The following is a 14,804-nucleotide window of genomic DNA, read 5'->3' on the forward strand; positions in this document are numbered from 1 at the left end:
GCTTGTTGCCAGTGTCTTTATGTTGTTTGCTTATATATGTTTGTCTGAGGGTTGTAATTTTCTTTTGAGACACTGGGAAATCCCATAATTAAAACAAAACAAAACAAAACAAAACCAACTTCTGGCATTCCCATCATGGCTCAGCGGGTTAAGAACCCGACACAGTGTCCAGGAGGATGCAGGTTCCATGCCTGGCCTTGCTCAGTGGGTTAAGTATCCTACATTGTTGTGGCTTGGATCGAGTGTGGCTATGGCTGTGGCTGTGGCTGGCAGCTGCAGCTCCGATTTGACCCCTAGCCTGGGAATTTCCATATGCCACAAGTATGGCCCTAAAAAGCAAAAACAAAACAACACACACACACACACACACACACACACACACACACACACACACACACACACACACACACACACACACACACACACACCCTCAGTGAAATTGAATTCCTGTATTTTTGCCCAGTTTGTTCTTCTTCATTGTGTTTGTGTGTATTGTATTCTAGCACTTTCTATCCTCAATGTCACTTAGGTTTTTGTGGGAGAGGGCTGTCTGTATATGCTTTGCATGGGGCACAATGACAGAGACAGAGCAGAGGGGGAGTGAAATGTGGTGAAGAGGCGCTTGTGTGGAAAGGAGGTATCATGCTCTCATACTGACTGAGATGCTCTGAGCCTGAGGGAGAAGGGGGTCTGGCATGGTTGTCCACTGGGAGGGTGAGGTGGGGTCTCTGGGAGAGAGAAAGGAGGCTGGTAAAGAGCTTTCCTAACCCAGAAATATACAGGTTTTGAAGGCTTCTGACTCAGTGTCAGTGTCATTCATTCTTTCACTCAAATAATTCTGGAGAGCATTCAACAACTAATGTCCTATAAGCACCTCTGTGTAAAGGCCCTGTGTTAGGTCTCAGGAAGGATGTGTTTTATATCGAAGGATGTATCTTGCTTCTGTTCTCTCCTTTCTAGGAGAGAATCAGTCTCTCTGGATCCTGTGGCCCCAAGGGCTCTGGAGTGACTCCTGGCTGGGGTCAGGCCTCCTGCGGTCAGGGTAGGGGTGAAGGCTGCCCATCCACATCGCTGTCTCACCAAGACCAGATTGGAGGGAGCGAGGTGCTGTGGGGCTGAGCCTGGCTTCCAAAGGAAGGCACCACCGTAGCTCCTCTGAGAAGCCAGTGGGCCAAGAACAGGGCTTGGAGAAGATGGGTTTCCACCCCTCCCTGCCTTACACCTGACTTTTTGTCAGAGTAGGGGAAAACAACTGGGCCCACTCCAAAAATGAAACCAGGTTTGCATCTCACGAGAGATCAGGGTAAAGTGTAAAAATGGAGTTGGTGAGGCGGGGGGCAGGTTCCCATTGTGGCTCAGTAGAAACGAACCCCACTAGTATCTATGAGGACACGGGTTTGATCCCTGGCTTTGCTCAGCTGGTTAAGCATCTGGCGTTGTCGTGAGCTGTGGTGTAGGTCGTAGGTGTGGCTCAGATCCAATATTGTTGCGGTGGCTGTGGCGTAGGCTGGCAGCTACCACTCTGATTCAACCCCTAGCCTGGGAACTTCCATATGCTGTGAGTGCGGCCCTAAAAATACAAGGAAAAAAAAATAGGAAACTGGGGACCTTGGCACAGGCTGGGGCTGGCCTCAGGGGTCACTGTCCTAGGTTGGGCCTCCCCGGGACACACAATGGAAGATGGGGGCCATGTGGAGCAGTGCTGAGGGTAGGTCACATTTCTAACTCCTATCTCTTTGGAGTTATGAGTTGGGCAGATTTTATCTTGCTTGTTTTGACCTTCCATGAGGCAACAGCAGGAGGAGGGGGAGAGAACAGAACAACAAGTGTGCTGGTTGTTCTTTTGACCCATTTAGCAACTTCCTGTATTTTTTTAGCAAGGACAGGTATAACGTCTTATGCTCTGAGGTGCCCAGTCCCTAACATATGCCATGGCCTCGAGGTCATCTAGAAGTTGACCCTGGTTTAGCCCAGTTAAAGGCAGATTCATTGACTGTGGCTGTTAAATATGCCTCTTTGGTTGGGTCTTTCCATTCATCTGACCAGTCATTTAGCAGATAATTTGGGGCACCTACTTTGTGCCTCATATAGTGAGGGGCCTTTGGGTTCACATCTTCTTCACACTTTGCTCCTTTCACCTTTATCCTTCAGCAAGGACCACATTTTACCAATGATGACATGGCACCATGGGGAGAAAACCACAGACTTATCTGCCCTCTGAGTGAAGCGTGTGGCAAATTCAGACGCATCTGCTCCGGAGTATTTTCCTCGAGCATTTCTGGGTGTTTTCCAAACTTAGCAATCCCCTAAAGGATGGAGGAGGAGGCAGATAGGGGAGCTTTCCAGGGAGAGGAACAGCATGGGCAAAGGCTGTGAAGGGAACCAGGACCCTCCAAAAACCCAAGGGAAGGCAGTGTGACAAGGAAGGAAAGGTGAATTTGTAGGTTGGGCTCTTACTGGGCAAGTGGGGCCTCTCTGTGAGCCTCTTCTTCTTCTTCCTTTTTTTTTTTTGGCTTTTTACGGCCACGCCTGTGGCATATGGAGGTTCCCAGGCTATAGGGGTTGTGAGCCTCTTCTTGATCCCCTCACTACACCTATGACACCCCTTTCTCTTCTCAGCTCTCCTTCAAGTATTAGGCTCTGGAAGGCCTTCCCTGAGTGCAGGGAGGTAGTCAGGCCCTCTGCTAAATGCCCTCTTTATCCTTCCTCTCCAGACCCTAGTGTCTCCTCTGGAGGAGCTCTGCCCTTCAGGGACTGGAGCTTGTCAGCTTTCTGTGGCCTTGAGCTGGGGTAGACCCTCCGTCCTCCTGCCCGAGGGTCAAGTCTCAGCCTGGAACTGTCCTAGAGCTGCCAGGCATGTGCCCAGGGTCTGCTCTGTACCTGAGGATAAGCCCTGCTCCAGGAGCTCTGGGGGTTGCAGGGCCTCTGGCTGACAGGGGATGTGATAGGACTGCAGACATGCCATCAACCCACAACCCTGTATCCTGGGAACAGCCTGGCCTTATGGCTCTGTGCCCTCTTTGACCACCCAACATTGTCATTACCTAGAACCATTGAACCTCTGCTCTAAAACAATTCTAGAATCCCCACTCTCTGATCCCAGACTTCTTTACAGAGTTTTCATTCACAGCTTCCATCACCCCTGTCCTCAGCCTCATAGAGTTCCCCAGACCCCTGCCCCAGCCCAGCTTCACCTCCCGCTCCTAAAGACCCAGACCTTCTCCAGCGCACCAGACACCCTCTTCCGTGAACCTGCCAAGCCCCTGCCCCTCTGTCCTTCCCTACCTCTGACTGGGCTAGGACAGCCTAGCCCCAGTTCAGACCAAACTCCCACTGCCCTCATCTCCCCTGGAGTGACTGCAAACTCCAGGCTTCATCACAAACGCACTGCAAGCAGCCCACTTGTCTCCCTTTCTGCTAGAACTGGTGCAAGGCTTTCCCACCACCCCCCACCCCATAACCTCTCCACCACACTCCCAGCCAGCAACTGCAATGCTGCATCTCTAGGAAATCAGAGGGCACCTGATGGGGAGTCCCCGCTGTGGCCATCATTGGAGGGGACTGAGGGGTTGGGGGAAGCACCAGCGCTGAGCTCTGCAGGGCTGTGAAGGCCCTGCCACTTCTGGCCTGAGTGTTGTTTTGCCTGCTCTCTGCCTGCTCTGCCCTCTCTGTCTCTCTGTCTCTGTCTCTCCCCCAGGGATTACTCCCCACTGAATCTCTTCACTCCTAACTCCATTTGGCACCTGCTTCCCAGGGAATCTGAATTGATACACTACCTTCCAGGCTCACCATCTGTGTGTTTTGCTGCTGTGGTTCCACCTGGTCCTTCCTGCAGACTTCGTGAGAGGCAGCTAGCTCCTCACCCACCCATAGCTAGGCCTTCAAGCCAGGATGTGGACCTCTCTCTTGTTTGTGTCTCTCAGACTCCTCAGTCTCAGGAGCCAGCATCCCCTCTTCCCAACTTTCCTCTTCTCTCTGCTGCCCTGCACTTGTCCTTGCCAGCTGGCCTTCCTTCACTCATTATCACCAGGGCCCTAAGTCGCTAAAATCCTCAGCTGCATCTCTATCTTTCCCACCCTGGCCTATGCTAAGCACTCTCTTCTCCCTGAACCATCCCCTCTTGTTTTCTGGGCTCCTCTCTGTTCTCTGCCTCTTCCCTCTCTCACTGTGTCTTTGTCTCCTGGCCCATGGCTGCCCCTCCCTTTGATGCTGGTGTCCCCAGGCCTGGGATGTGATCCTCTTCTCTTCTCAGCCATCTCTCTCCCTCCATAGAGAGATGTTTCTCAAATATAGACTTGCAGATGACTCCAAATTCCATTTTCAATCAGGACTTTTTCCTGAAATCCAGATTCCAATATTTAACTGACAAGGGGACTTTTCCATTTGGCCCTAACCATATGTACCTCAAACCCAGCAAGTCCCAGGATGAATTCATAGTCATCCAATAAAGCCATTCCTTTGGGGTCTCCCACGAGTACCATCACCATCCTTCAAGTCACCCAGACCAGAAATGAGGCTGCCCCCTCAGTCCTCCCTTTCAGGTCACCAGGTACCACCGATTCTACTACACCCGCTCTCCCAGTCCATCTGCTCCTCTCCTCAGCACTGCCATTGAACATGGCCTTCAGCATTTCTTAAGTGCACTGCCGATTCCGTCACTTAACCCCATACTCTATATCTCTTCATTATATTTCTCACATTGATCCTTCTGAAAGTCTTGTAATTCTGGATGGGGAAGACTTTCATTACTCCCATGGCCTTCCTCCCTATTGGCATCACTATCAAGCTTTCTCCATGGGCCAACTAAAATTCCTTTGGATCTGGCCTTGCCTTCCCCTGTGGGCTTCTCTTGATCCTGAGCTCTAGCTGAACTGAATCACTTATAGCTCACAATGCATCCTGGAATCTCATACCTCAGGGCCTTTGAACCTGCCTCCTTCTTCCTAGAGCAGTCTCCCCCATTCCTCACCTGGCTAACTCCTACCCATCTGCCAAAGCTCAGATCAAGGCTATAGTCCTCGAGAGGCTTAGCAAGGGTGTTTCCTCTTCTGCTCTTCCCCAGCACCCTCTGCAGAGCTCTGCCTACAAGGGAGCTGATTGCCCCAGTTCTGTTTCCCCTATAAGATGAGAGCTTTTTTGAGAGTCCGGCTCATTTCTGCATCCCCAGCACCTAGCACAGAATCTGGCATATAGCACTAAAGAAATATTAGTAGTGAAGGACGGAGTGAGCAAACAAATGGAGTGGGGGTGCTCATTACAGAGATAATATTTGAGGTGAGTCAAAAAAAATGACTAAGATTTTGTGAAACAGGAATCTGAGGGAGAAGGGCATTTCAGAGACAGGGGGATGACGTGTGAGGCACGGAGGTCTGGGAGGGTGGACTACCTTAGCGGCACCACAGGCTTAGGGGAACTGCAACTAGTTCTGTAGCTGAGTCAGTGGTTGTGTACAGGACATGCTGGAGATGGATCTGGAGAGATGGGGCAAGGGACAATGCCTATTGGTCTCTGGAAAGCCTGACTTTATCCAGTACAGAATAGGGCAGGACATAATGAGTGTTTTGTTGCCCTGAGGAAGGTGGGCAGCACCAGGCCATGGTGGGGGGGGGGTCCAGGGAGGAGGTGATGGGGCTGTGACCCAGAAAAGGCCAGGGAAGAGAGAGCCAAGACAGACTTGAAAGGGGTTTAGATGGCAGTGAACTGTGCCAGAGGAGATGTGAGGGTTGCGGGATGGTGATGCTGTGGTTTCTGGCTTGGGTTCCTGGGTAGATGGTGAAGCCCTTTACCAAAATGGTAGCCGTGGAGAGGAGCAGGTTTGAGAGTAAGAAAATGAGTTCAGCTTTTCTCATAATGTAGGACCTGCAAAGGATACATTGAAAGGGGACATTAGGCTTGGAGAGCTTTTTGAAGGTCCCATTCAAGACAGAGCTGGGGGTGAATGTAGGGAGGGGCCTTGTCAGATTCAGGTGTGCTCAAATCAGACTAGCTTCTAAGAACTGATTGTTAAATTTTCAGAAATTTTGTGAGACAGTAAACCTAGCTATTATTTAAAAATTAAAATATGTAAAATTAGAATTAGATGTCATATTAAAAACAGATAAATACTCAAAACTCATCACTTTGACAACTTTAAAATGTTTTGCTGTTTATGCTCTTAAGATTCTTAACATCTATTACACCTGTGGAAGTGCTATATAAGGTTACTGTGCTTTTCTTTCCACCTCTGCATTCAGTGACATCACTTTGGTAACTTGAAATCAGCCATGGTGGGTATATTTACACCATGGATATTGACAAACACCACACATCAGGGTTTGATTTATTGTTTTGTTGACTGTCTAGACTTATGAGACTTAATGGAGGAAATCTTAATGATACACATTAAATTTATGTTGTGCCTGTAGCCATTACATTTTGAATGGCACAGAAGAATTGAACAAATGTTTTTCCAATATTCAAAAACTATTATCTGATTCAGTAAGAAAGTTGCTTATACCATAAGCAAATGAGTGAAATTCCAATACGTATCTTTATTGTTTTACTTTCTTCTTTTTTTAAAAAATTTTTAAAATTATTTATTTATTTATTTATTTATTTTTTGGTCTCTTTTTTGTCTTTTCTAGGGCTGAACCCATGGCACATGGAGGTTCCCAGGCTAAGGGTCCAATTGGAGCTGTAGCCACTGGCCTTGCCAGAGCCACAGCAATGCGGGATCCGAGCCACGTCTGTGACCTACACCACAGCTCACAGCAACGCCGGATCCCCAACCCACTGAACGAGGCCAGGGATCGAACCCGAAATCTCATGGTTCCTAGTTAGATTGGTTAACCACTGAGCCATGACGGGAACTCCATATTGTTTTACTTTTTTCTTACGTTGGCACAAACAGAAATATCAATGAACATTCATGTCGGAACTACACTCATTTGTCAGTTATAATTATAGGTTGGTTTTGAAGTCAGTGGGTTGGTAAAAATCAATGAAAGCTTTTTTTTTTTTTTTAGGGCTGCACTCACAGCATATGAAAGTTCCCAGGCTAGGGGTCGAATCACAGTGCAGCTGCCAGCCAGAGCATAGCCATGGCAATGAAGGTTCCAGGCTGCATCAGCAACCTATAGCACAGCTCACAGCAACGCTGGATCCTTAACCCACTAAACAAAGAGACCAGGGATTGAACCTGCGTCCTCATGGATACTAGTCGGGTTGTCACTACTGAGCCACAATGGGAACCCCCAACGAAAGCATTCTCTAAGACTTGATTTGCTATATGCAATTGACAATAAAGAATATTGTATATTTTGTTATTATTTGTAAATTGCTAAACATCATTTATGTCAGTTTATAATAAACTCATATTTATGTATATATGCATACATTTTTTTTCTCCAGACGGCCTGTTGTCTAACATTTACCAGCACACCACAGGGCACAGGACCTGACTCTTTGGAAGGATTCCCAGAAGAAGGAGAGAATTATTGGTGGAAAGATGCTCCTATTGATGCAGAGAGAAGAGCGGGTGAGTGAGACTCAGGTGGAGGGATTAGTCTGGGTGGGCAAAGAGTCCCCGAGGAAGGAATAGGAGTGGACAGAACCTGGGGCTCCCTATTTCCTCGGCCGTGGAGGATGTTTGCCATCTTCAGAGAGTGCGGGGCAGAGAGGAAGCAAGGAGCTGGGGCAGTTTGCCTACAGTGCTCAGTAAGGGCAAAGAAGGGACCTTCGGGGATGAGGCTGACTCAGAAAGACAGGAGACCAGAACAACGGAATCCTAACTGTGAGCGCCAGTAGGATTCCAGTTCTGGGCTCCACCCTGCAGGATGAATTGTTTTATTAATCTCCCTGGATGATCCTAAGAGGAAACTGGGAGCCTGGGAGAGGTTAAGTCCTTTGTCTACAGCCCATAACCGCTTAGTGGCTGAGTCGGGGTGTGGAGTGAAGGCAGAGTGGCTCCGTTGACAAGGCATGAGCCTGCCCAGCAGCACCCTTCTCCTTAGCAAAGCCCCTCAGCCTATGCAAACTGGAACTGCTCCAGGACAGAGGTTGGTGGTGCAGGTGTGGCACATGTCAAGGCCTCGAGGACATCAAAAGGCATGGCAAGGCCCCCTTACACCTCTGGCCTCAGTCTGGGGGCCACCTCCCAGTGTGCTTCTGCCACCACTCTGCAGTGTCTGCAGAGGCTCATACTAGCAAATTGGGGCTTGCATTATTTTGTTATGCCCTTGTTATTTTCTTTTCTAGTCATTAATTCTTATTGTGATTTTAAAAAGTAAAGTACATGACAGATTAGAAATGTACAAAATTAGTCCTTCTCCTTCAAACATTTGAGAAGCTTTCACCTAACCCATGCTTCTAGTCATGTTGCTTCCCTGCTGGAAACCTTTAGTGATCTCTACTGGCCACAGCAGAGGTTTCAAATGGTGGGTGGGGACGTTTGTGGTTTGGGAGCTTAATTTAGTGTGTCATTACCAGTGTTAAGAAAAGAAAAAGAGGAGTTCCCATCGTGGCTCAGCAGTTTACTAACTTGATTAGCATCCATGAGGACATGGCTTCAATCCCTGGCCTTGCTTAGTGGGTTAAGGATCTGGTGTTGCTGTGAGCTTTGGTGTAGGTTGCAGACTTAGCTTGGATCTCACGTTCCTGTGGCTGGGGCATAGGCCGGCAACTACAGCTCCGATTGGACCCCTAGCCTGGGAACTTCCATATGTCATGGGTTTGGCCCTAGAAAGACAAAAAAAGACTAAAAAAAAAAAGAAAAAGTGGAGTAAAATAGAAAATACCAGAGTATCAGAGTATCAGAGTGTATCATGTAGTAAATGCGTTTTGCTTTATATATACATATATACACATATACATATGTGTGTATATATATTTTATATATCATAACTTATAGGTGCTAGAGTATGAAGAAGAATGTCTTTCCTACTATTATCACAGTAAGGAAAAGTTTGAATGCCACTGGTCTACCAGATAAAGACAGCGCTGCCAGGCCCAATGTTCAAAGTCACAGAGGAGAGGCCATTGCTGAGGAAGAGCAGGCAGCACTTTCTGGGAAAAGGGTGAAGGTGACCATGTCTAGAGGATGGATGAGCCAAGGGAATGACACTAGCAAAGACCCAGAAAGACCAGACTTTCATGCCTAGATTGTATTGGTGTTCCAACTTGGAATAGGTCTGGTCCTGGCCTCCAGGAGCTTGCTGGTGACATGAGGATTGTGGTCCCTGTGATGTGTTCTTAGAGGCCCCTAGGTCTGTCAGGGAAATCAAGGAAGACTTCCAAGAGGTGGCAATACTATAGCTGACTTCTGAAGGAAGGGCTGGGGTTCGCCAAGAGAACAGAGGTGAGAGGAAGGCTTGCCTGGCCAAGTGAGTGGCTTGTGAAGAGGAACAAGAAAGCCCCTCATGTTTGGGGAACTACAAGTCATTTGGTGTAGGTGGAGCATGAACAAGGGAAGGGCCTCGCGTGCCATGCTGAGATTCTGGGTTTTGTTCTGGCCTGGGGAGCCACAGAGGAATTTTGGGCAGAAGGACATGATTAGACTTCCATCTCAGGACTCTAGCAGCCCTAGGAGAGTGGATTAACAGGGAGGGGACAGCAGGCAGAGAGACCTGTGGGATGACTATTGCAGTGGTTGGGCCTGAAGTAGGACCGTGAGGGTGCAGAGGAGAGCAGGAGGGAGAGACTCAGAGAAGCCAGCAGGACATGGCAGCCCATCAGTTGACCAGTCAGATGGGTAGTGAGAGGAGTGGGAGGAGAAGATGACTCTGGCATTGCTGACTCAGGAAACTGGCTCTGTGGTGGTGCCTTTTGCCCAGATAAAGAATATGTGAGGTGGAACAGATCAGGAGAAGATAGTACATTTAGTGTTGAAAGTGGCACTTGTGGGTGGACGAGGCAGAGGAGAGAGTTTAGGCCGGGGACATGCTGGGGAGAGTATAGAATGAGAGAGGGAGGGCTGTAGAGGGAGCCTCAGGAAGAAGGGCTGAGAGCAGTGGTCTTTGAGGCACAAGATTTAAAAACTTCGGAAAATCCAGTTCCCTGAAGGGTCCCTGGGATGTGGCCATCGGGAGGCCATAGAGGCCCTTGGCAAGAGGACAGCTCAGGGTAGAGGAGACAGAAGACAGGGGGGAGTGGGAGTTCCTATTGTGATTCAGTGGAAACGAATCCAACTAGTATCCATGAGGATGTGGATTCAATCTCTAGCCTCACTCAGTGGGTTAAGGATCCAGCATTGCCTTAAGGTGCAGTGTAGACCACATATATGGCTTGGATCCAGAGTTGCTGCAGCTGTGGTGTAGGCCGGCAGCTGTAGCTCTGATTTGACCCCTAGCCTGAGAACTTCTATAGGCCATGGGTGCCATCCTATAAAGAAAAAAAAGAAGACAGGACAGCGAGTGGAGCAGGCATAGTGGGGCAGAGCGAAGCAGGGCTGCTCTAGACCGTATGATGCCTTTGTGAGAATTAGAATGGGACACCCTTCCTACAGCAAGATCAGCCCCCTCCCAGCTCACTGTCTTGGTGAGAGAAGGATTGGGTGGACTTAAGCTGCGCATGCCCCACAGTGGGACATCTGCATGCTGTGGTCCTGCAGGTGTGGACCAGCTCTTCTAGAAACTGACTGGGAAGGAAGGAATTATTGACCAAGGGGGATGATGGACCATGGGAGGGATTATTTTTTAGGATGTGAGAGCCTGGTGCATTGCTGACTCAAATGAGGGAGTGGAGCCCACGAAGAAAAGGAGTACAGGATGGGGCTGCAGAGGGCTGGGAGGGAGCCTAGGCAGGAGGGAGCAAGGCTGGTGTCACTGCCATGAGTTTGGGGGTGGTGGAAGCAAGGTTGTGTGCTGAGCCTGGAGCCTGGGCAGGAGGGAGCAAGGCTGGTGTCACTGCCATGAGTTTAGGGGTGGTGGGAGCAGGGTTGTGTGCTGATCCTGGAGCCTGGGGCCGTGTGTGCAGGGTGGTGCTGCAGCTGAGAATCTCTGTGCTGGGGCCTGGCAAAGGATGCCCAGCAGGAACACCAAGCCTGCCTGTCCTGGGTGATCAGAGGTTCCAGTGCCCAAGACTAGATGACATGCAGATTGCCAGGCAGTGGGCCTAGAACTGCACAGGCCAGACTGGGGAGGGTCTTGGCACAGAGATTTTGTTTACTCATTATCTTACTCTTTACTATGGAACATTTTTGCTTTTTTTGGGGGGGGGTTCGCACCCGCAGCGTATGGAAGTTCCCAGGCTAGGGGTTGAATCAGAGCTACAGCTGCCGGCCTATACCACAGCCATAGGAACACCAGATCCTTAACCCACTGAGCAAGGCCAGGGATTGAATCTGCATCTTCACAGAGACTATGTAGGGTTCCTAACCCACTGAGCCACAATGGGAACTTCTATTTGGAAATAATTTTATTTTATTATTTTTTATTTTTATTTTTTTTGTCTTTTTTGCTATTTCTTGGGCCGCTCCCGCGGCATATGGAGGTTCCCAGGCTAGGGGTCGAATAGGAGCTGTAGCTGCCAGCCTATGCCAGAGCCACAGCAACTTGGGATCCGAGCCGCATCTGCAACCTACACCACAGCTCACGGCAACGCCGGATCGTTAACCCACTGAGCAAGGGCAGGGACCGAACCCGCAACCTCATGGTTCCTAGTCGGATTTGTTAACCACTGTGCCACGACGGGAACTCCTTTTTTTGCCATTTCTAGGGCCGCTCCTGCGGCATATGGAGATTCCCAGGCTAGGGGTCTAATTGGAGCTGTAGCCACCGGCCTACACCACAGCCACAGCAACGTGGGATCCGAGCCACGTCTGTGACCTGCACCACAGCTCATGGCAACACCGGATCCTCAACCCACTTAGCAAGGCCAGGGATCGAACCTGCAACCTCATGATTCCTAGTCAGATTCGTTAACCACTGAGCCATAATGGGAACTCCTATATACTTATTTTTTAATGGACTGTTTTTTACAGAAACTAACTGCCTTCCTGTCTAGTGTGTCCAGATGAGCTGACTCTGTCCCAGGGCCTCCCCCTCCCAATCCTCCCCGCCCTCAAGTCTGCTTTGAGCAGTGATCAACCTGAGTTTGTGGTTGGCGGATGCTTCATTCCCTGGTTTCAGTGTTAATGCGGGTCTCCTCTCTAACACTCCTTTAATTATTGTTTTTCTTCGGTGCTACTGGTTGACTTCTGGTGGGATGAGGTGGTGTCCAATGCTCCTTGGACCACCATCTTGCCTACCTCCCACACTCATCTCTCTGGAATTGGGGCATGAGTGTCTGAGTCTTTCTCCCTCACTCACCTGAGAACTCTCTGAAGGTAGGGCTCAGGCCTGACTCATCTCTCAACGTGAAGCAGAGTTGGCCTCAAGAAGTATGTCTGGAATTAAATCAACCCACTTATTTGGCATTGCCCATCTCCATCTCCCTGCAGATGCAGAGTGCCTTACACTAATTTACAGCCACCAGCACAGTATTTGGCACCTAGAAGATGCTTGATAAATGTCTGTTACTGCAGCCACTAATCGTCTGGATATTTCTATCAGGACTCTGCTGGCTTTTCCCCCTTCGCTTTCCTGCCTTCCCCCACTTCTTCTAGATGGTAGAGTAGAGAGACCACTTTGGCATGCCAGAGGGAAGATGTTGCCCTTTGCCCCCAGATCTTCTGTAAGTCAGAAGCAAAGCTGAGATGGCAATGGAAGCAGTTCCTCTGCTGAGGCTATTTTATATGTTTGCCTTGCTCAAGATACTAGTTATCATTGGCAGCAATTAAAACTATGTCAGGACCAGTTCAAAGCTGTCTTTGAGGTATTGTAAGTTGGACAGAAGTTCTCTATGTGTCTAGCTTCAAGCCAAGTTTCCTCATGTCATTAGAAGCCCACTTGTATTTAGAGGATATAATCTGTATGCTTCGATTTGCTTGAACATTGCATACATTTCAGGGGTGTTTGTCCAAAGGGGGTTAATGTCTTCAGAGCTGTTTGGACTATCTTACAGGTCCCACTCCCCACCTGTTAAGTGGACAGGACCATGGAGGTGGGAGAGCAGGAGGTGGCCTGCCTGCGGTCTCTCCTTAGAGCCAGTCCCTCTGGCCAGGCAGAACCCCTAGGCCTCCATGGCCCAGAAACCAGAGCAGGAAGGGGTGAGGGCTTGGTCTAGGATGGGGGCATCAGGAATTGGGAGGAAGGCGGGAACCCAATTTAGAGGGCTGGGCCGTGAGGAGGGGTGTGGGGGAGGCCTTCAGGACACCTTAAGTAATCTTCATATTTGATTGAAAGATTAAAACAGGGAAAGAACCGGTTTTGACATATTGAACTTCAGGTGAGTTAGTCAGCCACTTGTTCTGACCAACTGTTGGTTAGCCCTGACCTTGACCCCAGGCTGGAGTGCTGACAATGACATTGGGGCCTGGGATCCCTGTTCCCTAAACACCTCTGGGACCCTCCAGAATGATGCTTCCACCAAGCGTCTTGACGCCTGCTGACAGAGTGGGTTCAGCTGGTGGACTGAGCTGGGCAGCTTCTGGGTAGAAGGCTTCTAAACCAGATGGTAAAGGAGTGTTGAGGGCAACCCAAACAGGAGGAAGAAGTTATGAAACAGTGGAGAACTAGGGAAGGGCCCTGCAGGCCAGAGTGCTCTGTCCCTGAGCTGTGCCTAGGACCCAGAAGGGGGACCAGCCAAGGAAAAGAAGTCCTGCCCAGGTGCCTTTGGCCACAGTTAATATGAGTGCTGGCCAGTTCCCACTCAGTAACAGCAGCGCTGGGAGTTGAGGGTTTGTGGTTTGGGAACAGGGAACCTGCCGGTGCCTTGGGTTTCCCCACATGCCTTGCTTTGGTCAGAGCCCACCCTGACTCCCGTGGACTCTGATCTGAATCCCTAACTAGATTTTTGTGCAGAATTCACCTCTTTGCCCCTCTTTTTAGCTGGAAGACCTGACGCTACGTCCCACTGAAGCAGAACAGCAGAAGCAGCTGGGGCCCCTGCTCCCAGGAGCTGTGCCATCAACCTTCCCACCCCCACACTCACACTGACCCTGGGAGGGGCCTCAGGAAAACCTGGGGTGGGAGCTTCGAGGAGTGAGGCAGGCTGAGGGGAGCTTCCTGGTGGTGGTGAGTGCCCAGAGGTGGGAAGAATGGAGGCATGGTGTCCTTGACCTGGCATGGTGGGGTGGCAGGGGTCAGGGGGAGACAGAAGGCCGGATGACCCACTTTCGGAGTCAAGTGGCTGTCATTTGGGCTGCTTCAAGTGGTCAGCCTGCACATACGTGGTGGTGTTAAACTCTTTAAAACTGGGCTGTTAAACATTTGCATCCTGTTTTCATTAGCTTGTAAGCCATGGTGATGGGATATGCCTAGTTTTCTGGGCCAGTAATTGTGCCCAGAGGCTAATAAACAGCAGGTGCCTCCAATAAATATGGTTTTAATACTCAACGTAAATGCGTATCCAAAGAAATCTGTGAAATGAATGGTAGGAGCTGAATTCTATATACTTGTTACAGTTTCTTAGTCGTTTTTATTGGAGAACTATAATGTGACTGCATGTTTAGTGTGGATTTTACATGTGCAGGATGTGTGCAGTGTGTGGGGAGTGGGGTTGTGGACAGCCTATATATGTATATGTATGTGATGTGTGGTAAGGAGTGTGTGTGTGTGAAGTCTCATCAGATTGGTTGAAGACAAAACCAGCTACATAATTTACAGGGATGGGTGGGAAATGAATATGTGGGGCCCCTTGTTCCAAATTATTGGGAAGTTCAATACAGCAATAGCAGCATCAAACTAAGCTCTGGCCTTTCCGAATGTAGAGCTCCATGTGACTTTACA

General features: G+C 49.4%; 1 long non-coding RNA gene across 2 annotated transcripts in view; it reads left to right on the forward strand.

Annotated features, from left to right (window-relative positions):
* The first annotated feature begins 5,028 nt into the window (after positions 1 to 5,028).
* The window catches only part of LOC125127978 (uncharacterized), a 58,696-nt gene continuing 48,920 nt past the window's right edge, over positions 5,029 to 14,804 (forward strand). For both annotated transcript variants that reach the window (XR_007135099.1, XR_007135098.1), the window contains exons 1-2: positions 5,029 to 5,274; positions 7,390 to 7,516. This is a non-coding gene — a long non-coding RNA (uncharacterized LOC125127978). The remainder of the gene's footprint in view (positions 5,275 to 7,389; positions 7,517 to 14,804) is intronic.

Source organism: Phacochoerus africanus, chromosome 5 (genome assembly GCF_016906955.1).
Source record: "Phacochoerus africanus isolate WHEZ1 chromosome 5, ROS_Pafr_v1, whole genome shotgun sequence".
Classification (NCBI taxonomy): domain Eukaryota; kingdom Metazoa; phylum Chordata; class Mammalia; order Artiodactyla; family Suidae; genus Phacochoerus; species Phacochoerus africanus.